The following is a 9,439-nucleotide window of genomic DNA, read 5'->3' on the forward strand; positions in this document are numbered from 1 at the left end:
TGGGACTGGAATTGAAGTCGGATGGGGCAGGATTTGGGACAGGGAGTGAGAGAGATCAGGAGTGAGATGGAGTTTTTTGGGGTTTGGGACTGGAGTGGGAACTAGGGTTGCCAACCTCCTCACTCCCAAATACGGGACAAAGGGTGATGTCACCGCCCCGCGTCCCACCTGACCTCACCCAGCCAGCGGCCACGTGCTCCCGCTCCACCAATGGCAGCCGCCATTGGTGGAGCGGGAGCACGTGGCCGCTGGCTGGGTGAGGCACGTGGGGCGCGGGGCGGTGACGTCACCCTTTGTCCCATATTTGGGAGTGAGGAAGTTGGCAACCCTACTAATAAGGGACAAGGGCGGTCCCGTACGGGACAAACCAATTTAGCCCAAAATACGGGACGTCCCGGCTAATACGGGACAGTTGGCAACCCTAGAGGGAACCGAGGAGAAATGGGCCCACAAGGCATCTGATTGCGACACGATGCAACAACCAGTAAACCAGGGAGAGAACTCGATAAAACAATTTGTTATTTGTGCCCTTGGCCGTCTAGAAACAGTAGGATTTAATAAACAGAAGTGTACAACTTTTATCCCCAAGAAAATACACAAGCAGTATTACTGTGATTTGTTTGCCTACAATAAGCGGAAGCAAATGCCATTTGTCGGAACACAAGTGCCTTTGGCTTGGAGAGGGATTTGGGCAGAGAGAGGGCAGGACGACAGCAATTAGAGGGTGGAAGGGCAGAGTAGAGAGGAGATCAGACAGACAGATCGCTGTGCTCCTTCCACTCACCACAGGCTGGTGAATCATTGGCAGCGAGCCAGGTGTGGCAGCTTTGCCTTGGATGTGGGTGGCATTAAACATCACAGCTCGAGGAGTTCATTTCACCACCAGTGACCCAGCACCTGTCAAGACAAAGACAATGACTTGAGTTTTAATATTCCTGTTACCGCACAGCTCAACGTGCTGGTGTGGAAGGGGAGCAAACAATTGGTCAATAGGTCTGAGTGGGAGGGTGTCATGCACTCTTCACTGGGCACCCTGCAACCTCCTAACATCCTCTTCGCAGTTCACACTGCCACCCAGCTTTGTGTCATCTGCAAACTCGCTGGTGTTACTTCTAATTCCATCATCCAAATCATTGATATATATTGTAAATATTTGCAGTGCCAGCACCGAGCCTTGCGGCACTCCACTCGCCACTGCCTGCCATGGTGTGGGAGGAAACCAGAGCACCTGGAGAAAACCCACGCAGTCACAGGGATAACATGCAAATTGCACACAGAGTACCCGAGGTGAGGATCGAACCCAGGTCTCTGGCGCTGCTGTGGCCACTGTGTCCGGCCCTAATTGTATGGGAAATGGTTGGAATTACCCAATGGTTGGGATTTATGTACATTTGGAAAGGCAGAGCCTGTGGCCATTGTGCGGGGAAATCCTGTCTCACTAATTATTTTTTGAGGAGGTAACTGAGAAGATTGATGAAGGCAGGTTGATAGGCAATGTCCACGTGGACATAGTTGGCCATTTGACAAGATCTCACATGGTAGGCTGGCGCAGAAAGGAACGCACATGATGGGCCGAAGGGCCTGTTTCCGCGCTGCATTGCTCAATGACTCAATGACACTTACTACCTGCGATCTATAGGGCTATTGTTCAGGTCTCCATCTTTAGTCAAAGGCTGGTGAATCTGTGGAATTCATTGCCACAGACAGCGGTGGAGGCCAAATCAATGGGTATTTTTAAAGCGGATGTTCATCATTAGTAAGGACGTCAAGAGCTTTGAAGAGAATGCAGGAGAATGGGGTTGAGAGGGGAAAATAGATCGGCCATGATTGAATGGTAGAATAGATTCGATGGGCCGAATGGCCTAATCCAACTCCTTGGGTCTTATGGCCCACCAGTACTTACGCCAATCGTATTAAATTTTTATCTTCTAGTCACCGACCCTCCCAGAAAGTGTTAAATGGTAACAAATTAGAAGTGCCTTTGAAATGTTTCCTGGTTCCCACATGCAGGGGATCCTTCAATGAAATGTCCCTGTTTAAAATTTTAATAGCGTTATATATTATACATCACTAATATCCATCTAAATAATAAATCACACATCACGCCATAGAACTGTTTAGCATTAGCATTACTGCTTTAGAAATTAAAGGATAATTAACAAAAGACGACAATTATTTTAAAGTTTAATCTTTCTACTGCTTTGGCAGTGGTGGCAGCTGCTAATCCGAGAGTCAGTGAGGATGCTAGCATGTATCTCATAGTGACAGGCAGACAGACAACCCAGCCACAGCTCCAAATTAATGGAATATTGCCATGAAATTTAATTTAGATTGCTTGATCTTTTAAAATTTAAAGATCGCAAAGTCTCAATTCCAGGCGCTCAATTTATTCCCCAACAGGACACAGTGCTGCAGTAACTCAGCAGGTCAGGCAGCACCCAGCACTTATCGTGTATTAGTTTGTGAGTCATAGGAGCAGAATTAGGCCATTTGGCCCATCGAGTCTACTTCGCCATTCAATCATGGCTGATCTCTCTATCTTATCCTGTCAACCCCATTCTCCTGCCATCTCCCCCTAAGCTTTGAAGCCTATACCAATCAAGAACCTACTAATCCCCGCTGTAAAAATACCGAAGGACTTGGTCTACACAGCCATCTGTGGCAATAGATTATCAACCTTCAGGCTAAAGAAATTCCTCCTCATCTCCTTTCCATAGGTACGTCTTTTTACTCTGAGGCTGTGCCCTCTGATTGTAGACTCGCCCACGACTGGAAACATCTCCAGACCCACTCTATCCAGTCCATTCACTATTCGGTAACTTTCAATGATCCTCATCCTTCTAAACTCCAGCGAATACAGACCCAGAGTTTTAACCAGCATCGCATCTGCCGTTTCTTGATTCTACTCCATTACTCCTCCTGTTCCTGACACATGACAAGTCGTCTGAGCTTAACCATTCTATTTCTCTTTTATTGATTGTACTTTCTCAGGAGGATGGGTTGCCCCGACAGCGCCTCTGCCAGTCAGAGGTCAAATATGAAGCTGCCTTCAGGATGAATGATTCTGCTGGTGGTGACTGCGAGCTGGCAGCCTGACCAGAGATCCCACCCTGCTCTGCTCAGGCCATCCATCCATTCATGAACACAACGGGGTGCTGTGAACAAACCACCGTCACACTTGATATCCACAGGTCTAATCTACAACTCTAAAGACCACTCCTTCCCTGAAATAACTACAGCTAAAAAAACACTGTGCCCTCCTGCTAATTTATTTATGCATTCAAGAGAGAGCTAGATAGAGCTCTTAAGGATAGCGGAGTCAGGGGTACTGATTGAGAATGATCAGCCACGATCACATTGACAATAGACAATAGGTGCAGGAGGAGGCCATTCGGCCGTTCGAGCCAGCACCGCCATTCAATTTGATCATGGCTGATCATTCTCAATCAGTACCCCGTTCCTGCCTTCTCCCCATACCCCCTGACTCCGCTATCCTTAAGAGCTCTATCCAGCTCTCTCTTGAATGCACTCAGAGAATTGGCCTCCACTGCCTTCTGAGGCAGAGAATTTCACAGATTCACAACTCTCTGACTGAAAATGTTTTTCCTCATCTCAGTTCTAAATGGCCTACCCCTTATTCTTAAACTGTGGCCCCTTGTTCTGGACTCCCCCAACATTGGGAACATGTTTCCTGCCTCTAACGTGTCCAACCCCTTAATAATCTTATACGTTTTGATAAGATCTCCTCTCATGCTTCTAAATTCCAGTGTATACAAACCTAGTCGCTCCAGTCTTTCAACATATGACAGTCCCGCCATTCCGGAAATTAACCTAGTAAACCTACGCAGCACGCCCTCAATAGCACGAATATCCTTCCTTAAATTTGGAGACCAAAACTGCACACAGTACTCCAGGTGCGGTCTCACTAGGGCCCTGTACAACTGCAGAAGGACCTCTTTGCTCCTATACTCAACTCCTCTTGTTATGAAGGCCAACATTCCATTGGCTTTCTTCACTGCCTGCTGTACCTGTATGCTTCCTTTCAGTGACTGATGCACTAGGACACCCAGATCTCGTTGTACGTCCCCTGTTCCTAACTTGACACCATTCAGATAATACTCTGCCTTCCTATTCTTACCACCAAAGTGGATAACCTCACACTTATCCACATTAAACTGCATCTGCCGTGCATCCGCCCACTCACACAACCTGTCCAAGTCACCCTGCAACCTCATAGCATCTTCCTCACAGTTCACACTACCACCCAGCTTTGTATCATCTGTAAATTTGCTAATGGTACTTTTAATCCCTTCATCCAAGTCATTAATGTATATTGTAAATAGCTGCGGTCCCAGCACCGAGCCTTGCGGTACCCCAGTAGTTACTGCCTGCCATTCTGGCGGTGAATGGCTCGAAGGGCCAAATGGCCTCCTCCTGCACCTATTGTCTATTCCCACTTCCTGCAAGTTTGCAACAGTTGTACCAATGCCCAGAGCAGGAGGGTTGCCTCGCCAAACGTCTGTCTCGTCCTTTTCCTTCTTTGTTGTTTTTTAGTTTATGTTAAATGTATGTTTTAGTGTTCTTTAGCTTGGTTTATGTGGGGGGGGGGTGGGAAACTTTTTAAATTTCTTACCTCGACGAAGATGTGACTTTTTCCATATCGTATCTCCGTCCTCACTGCAGCCTAACATCGTGGAGCTGGCGGCCTGCGCTGGGGACCGACTTCTGGAGCTACAACCGCAGGAGCTTCGACCGCCCCGACGCGGGAGCTTCGATCGCCACTGATGCAGCCTGGCGCGCTGAGTCCCTCCAGCATAAAGTCATAAGTATTAGGGGCAGAATTAGGCCATTCGGCCCATCATCTACTTCAATCATGGCTGATCTATCTCTCCCACCTAACCCCATTCCCCTGACACCCGTACTAATTTCTACTTTACAAATATCCATTGACTTGGCCTCCACAGCCTGCGTTAGCAAAACATTCCACAGATTCACCACCCTCTGACTGAAGAAATTCCTTCTCATCTCCTTCCTAAAGGAACGTTCTTTAATTCTGACACTCTGACCACGAGTCCTAGGCTCCCACCAGTGGAAACATCCTCTCCACATCCACTTGTGTTTAGATGAGACCAGTGAGCAGAACACAGGAGAAGGAACGGGACAGTGTAGGTTTTGAACACAGCTGGATCTGCAGGTTATGAAAGACTCTGATAAGGATTACCCGTGCGGTGGAGCAGAGGGGCAAAGTAGGCAACATAATCAGTTAAATCAGGCAATTAAAAACAAAATCTACTCAATCGTTGAAATCCCCAGTTATCGAGGGGAATTAATTAACTGCCATCTTCTACAGTTTGTTAGCAAATAATTTGAGCTGAATATAACAATGTCCATAAATTAAAAATGAACATGCAATCATTCTGCTTATTATTTTGATGAGTTGTTTCTATTAAATCGGAATTAAGCTTATGAAATGATGTATAGTTGGTGACCATTTACAGATAACGCGATTGGGAATTCAGACCTGGCTGAGAATGCAGAGGCTGTTTGCAGTTCGTGTTCCAAATTCAGCAGAGTTCCCCGCGAATCAAGTGCCTCCCCATTCTACCGGTTGTTCATAAGTCATCGGAGCAGAAATAGGCCACTCGGCCCATCACGTCTACTCCGCTATTCTATTGACATTGGTATTGGTTTTATTATTGTCACAATAGATTGGGTAAAAGCACAGAGTTGGGGAATCGAGAACTAGAAGGCAGAGGTTTAAGGTGAGAGGGGGGGAAAGATTTAATAGGAACCCCCTGAGGGGTAACTTTTTCCCGCAAATAATGGTAGGTTTATGGGTTGAGCTGCCGGAGGGGGTAGTTGAGGCAGGTAATATCGCAAAGTTTAAAAAGCATTTTGACAGGTACAAGGATAGGACAGTTTTACGGATACAGGGATACGGACCAAGAGCAGGCAGGTAGGACCAGTGTAGATGGGACATGTTAGCCGGCGTGGGCAAGTTTGGCCGAAGGGCCTGTTTCCACGCTGTATGACTCTATGTACCGAGGAGATACAGTACAAAACCTTATTTGCCTACTATCCAGTCAGATCATGATAGAAAATAAGTACTATCGTAGAGGCCAGAATGAGGCCATTCAGCCCATCGAGTCTATGCCATTCAATCGTGGTTGATTGACTTTTTCCTCTCAACTTCATTCGTCTGCTTTCTCCCCATAACCTTTGATGACGTTACTAATCAAGAATCTGTCAATCTCCGCCTTAAAAATACCCATTGCCTTGACCTCCACCACAATCTGTGGCAATGAATTGCACAGATTCACCGCCCGCTGGCTAGAGAAATTCCTCCTCATCTCCATTCTAAAGGTACGTCCTTTTATTCTGTGACGATTCATATTTAAGTGCAAGTGATAGTGAAAAGAAACTCTGTATGACTCCATAAATGGTCTACATCCTGCTGTAACCTTTGATAACCATTCTCTCTTTCCGCAGCTCCCCCAATTTTTATATTGTCTGCAAACCTAGTAATCAGCCCACCTGCATTTTCATCAAAATCATTTATAGTTGTGCAGAATCGCCTGTACTTTCTGTGCTGGGATAATGTCCCTTAGTCCTTCTGCATTGCAAACCTGTGCTGCCACTCTTTGAAATGCCAGGCATCACCTGTGGGTGGCTCTGCTGAGCTGGTGCTGGACCAGGCCAGTGGCACCCCCAGCTGGCTGCTCTCGGTACCGCAGGCCTGATTCAGAATAAACAAAAGTGCAATTTTTCATTTCTGTAGCCCCTATAACATCCCCAAGTACTTTGCAAGGAAACAAGCTGACACAAAGGCAGGTGATGGGATGTTTGGGAATGGTAGAAAAATTAAAACACAGCAGGAGGCCATTCGGCCCTTGAACATTGCTTCAGTCAATCCCACCTGCCTGCACTGGGTCCATGACCACAGAACATGGGTCTTCACGCACCCACACAGCAGTAGCATGTAGACGTAACGAGGACTTCTGCCTCTCCCTCTTCAGATGATGAGTCAGGATGTTGTTTATTTGTGTAGGAAGGAACTTCTTCTTTTGTATGTCAACCACAACAATCTTCTCCGGGCTCTTTCCAGCTAAATGGCATTCCTGACTCTCTTCTCTTGATCCTTCATACAGTATGTATAGAAAGGAACAGCAGATGCTAATTTACATGAAGATAGACACAAAATGCTGGAGTAACTCTCCAGAGATGCTGCCTGTCCCGCTGAGTTGCTCCAGCATTTTGTGTCTATCTTCAGCATCCTTCATGTAGCAGGGTGAACACAGTAAACTGAACACAAAGAAGTTGTTCCAAATGCAGCCTGACCATTGTGAAGTGAGAATGTTTCTTCAGCCCAGTGTGGGGACAGAAGTTACCTCTTAATGTATATCACAAGTTCACCATTTGGTCATTTTCACACTGTAGAAGGCAGTTTGCAAACTGACCGTCATGTTCCCCACATTATACCAGTAACTGCTGGAGGTGTTCATGGTTGTGATATATCTGAGGTATCGTGGGCTTATAAAAGGAACTCTGCAAACACAAGGCACAGCAGTACATTTGCTGCCTTACAGCACCAGAGACCAGGGGTAGACAGGTGGCATCACTGGAGAACATGGATAGCCAATGTTTCCGGTCTTCAGTCCGAAGATGGGTCCAGACCAGAAACATCACTTATCCATGTTCTCCAAAGATGCTGCCTAAGTTACTCCAGTACCGTGTGTCTTTTTGCTCGAATAGACCTGCCATTATCCGCGACATTTATGTGGCCATATTGTTAATATTGGAATACACGTTGTTATAAAAATAAATTTTAAAATGCTGGAAATTCTCAGCAGGCCAGGCAGTAGCTGTGGAGAGAGAAACAGTTAATAGTTCAGGACAATGACCTGCCGTCAGAACTTTTCATCACTTCTGCTTCTACGTCCGATCTTCAGTGCGCGTGCCTTTTGTTTAACTTTTCAGCATGTTTTTAAGTCTTTCATTAACTATTTTGACTTGTCAGGTTGATGAGATCACTGTGACAGTGCACGTGGAGAAACGTGAACTCGCTCAGTTCAACGCGAGTCTGTCTGCAGCCCAGTAAATTAATGCAGAGCGTTTATTTTTAGTTCATCAAGGAATGGATGGCACAAGGTGGGAGGTGAGGAAGCAGCTCAACTGACACAGCTTGGGATTGTAATAAATACACCTGGACACAGGAACGTCGGTCAGCAGGATGAAACCTTCCCAACATCTCAGGGAGGATTGCAAGGAGAATTGTTTGCTCAGTGGCACAGCAGTAGAGGTGCTGCCTTACAGCGACCTGGGTGTGATCCTATCTGTAAGGAGCTTGTACGTTCTCCCTGTGACTTTGTGGGTTTTCTCCGGTTTCCCCACACATTCCAGACATAGAGGTTTGTAGGTTAATTAGCTTTGATAATTTGTAAAAAATAGTCCCTGGTTTGTAGAATAATGTTAGCATACTGGGTGATTGCTGGTCAGCACAGACTTGGTGGGCCGAAGGGCCTGTTTCTGCACCATATCTAGTCTAAAAAAATTGAAATAACTCAGAAATAGTTTGATGCCAGTATAAACCAAAATACAATACGAAGCAAGGAGAATGGAATGATATCATTTCAACAATTGAGGGGTATCTGAGGAGGCATTGATTCAAAATGGAAGCCAGCATCATCAAAGACCTACACCACCCTGGCCACACTCTCATCTTGTTGCTACCATCAGGAAGATGGTGCAGAAGTCTGAAACTGTAACGTCCAGATTCAGGAACAGCTTCTTCCCAACAACCATCAGGCTATTGAACACCAGAGGCGACCTTATTCAAACACATGGGTGCTTGATGAGTTGGAAAAGGAGAACGAAAATGGGCAGCACGGTGGCACAGCGGTAGAGTTGCTGCCTTACAGCGCAAGACACCCGGGTTCAATCCTGTCCAAGGATGCTGTCTGTACGGAGTTTGTACGTTCTCCCCGTGCCCCCCATGTGTATTCTTCTCCAGGATCTCAGTTTTCCTCCCACACTCCAAAGACAGACAGGTTTGTAGGTTAATTGGCTTGGAAAAATTGTAAATTGTCCGTAATGTGTGTAGGATAGTGCTAATGTGTGGGAATCACTGGTCGGTGTGGACTCGGTGGGGCTGTTTCTGTGCTGTATCTCTAATCTAAACTAAACTACACTAGTGGGAAAGTCACAAAAAACTGGACATGGCTACAAAATAAAACAGAGGTGCATAAAAAAGGTGCTAGTGTAAGGGTAAGGAGTGTTTCAGGTGGGCTCCATCTACACCTGTTTTGCCGGATGGACTCGGATGCTGATTTTGCTTTGATAGAACAGAACAGTACAGTTCAGGAATGGGTCCTTCAGCCCAAACGTCTGTGCCAAACAGATGCCAAGATAAAATGATCGTCCCTGTCTGCACATGATCCAT

Source organism: Rhinoraja longicauda, chromosome 32, assembly GCF_053455715.1.
Source record: "Rhinoraja longicauda isolate Sanriku21f chromosome 32, sRhiLon1.1, whole genome shotgun sequence".
NCBI lineage: Eukaryota > Metazoa > Chordata > Chondrichthyes > Rajiformes > Arhynchobatidae > Rhinoraja > Rhinoraja longicauda.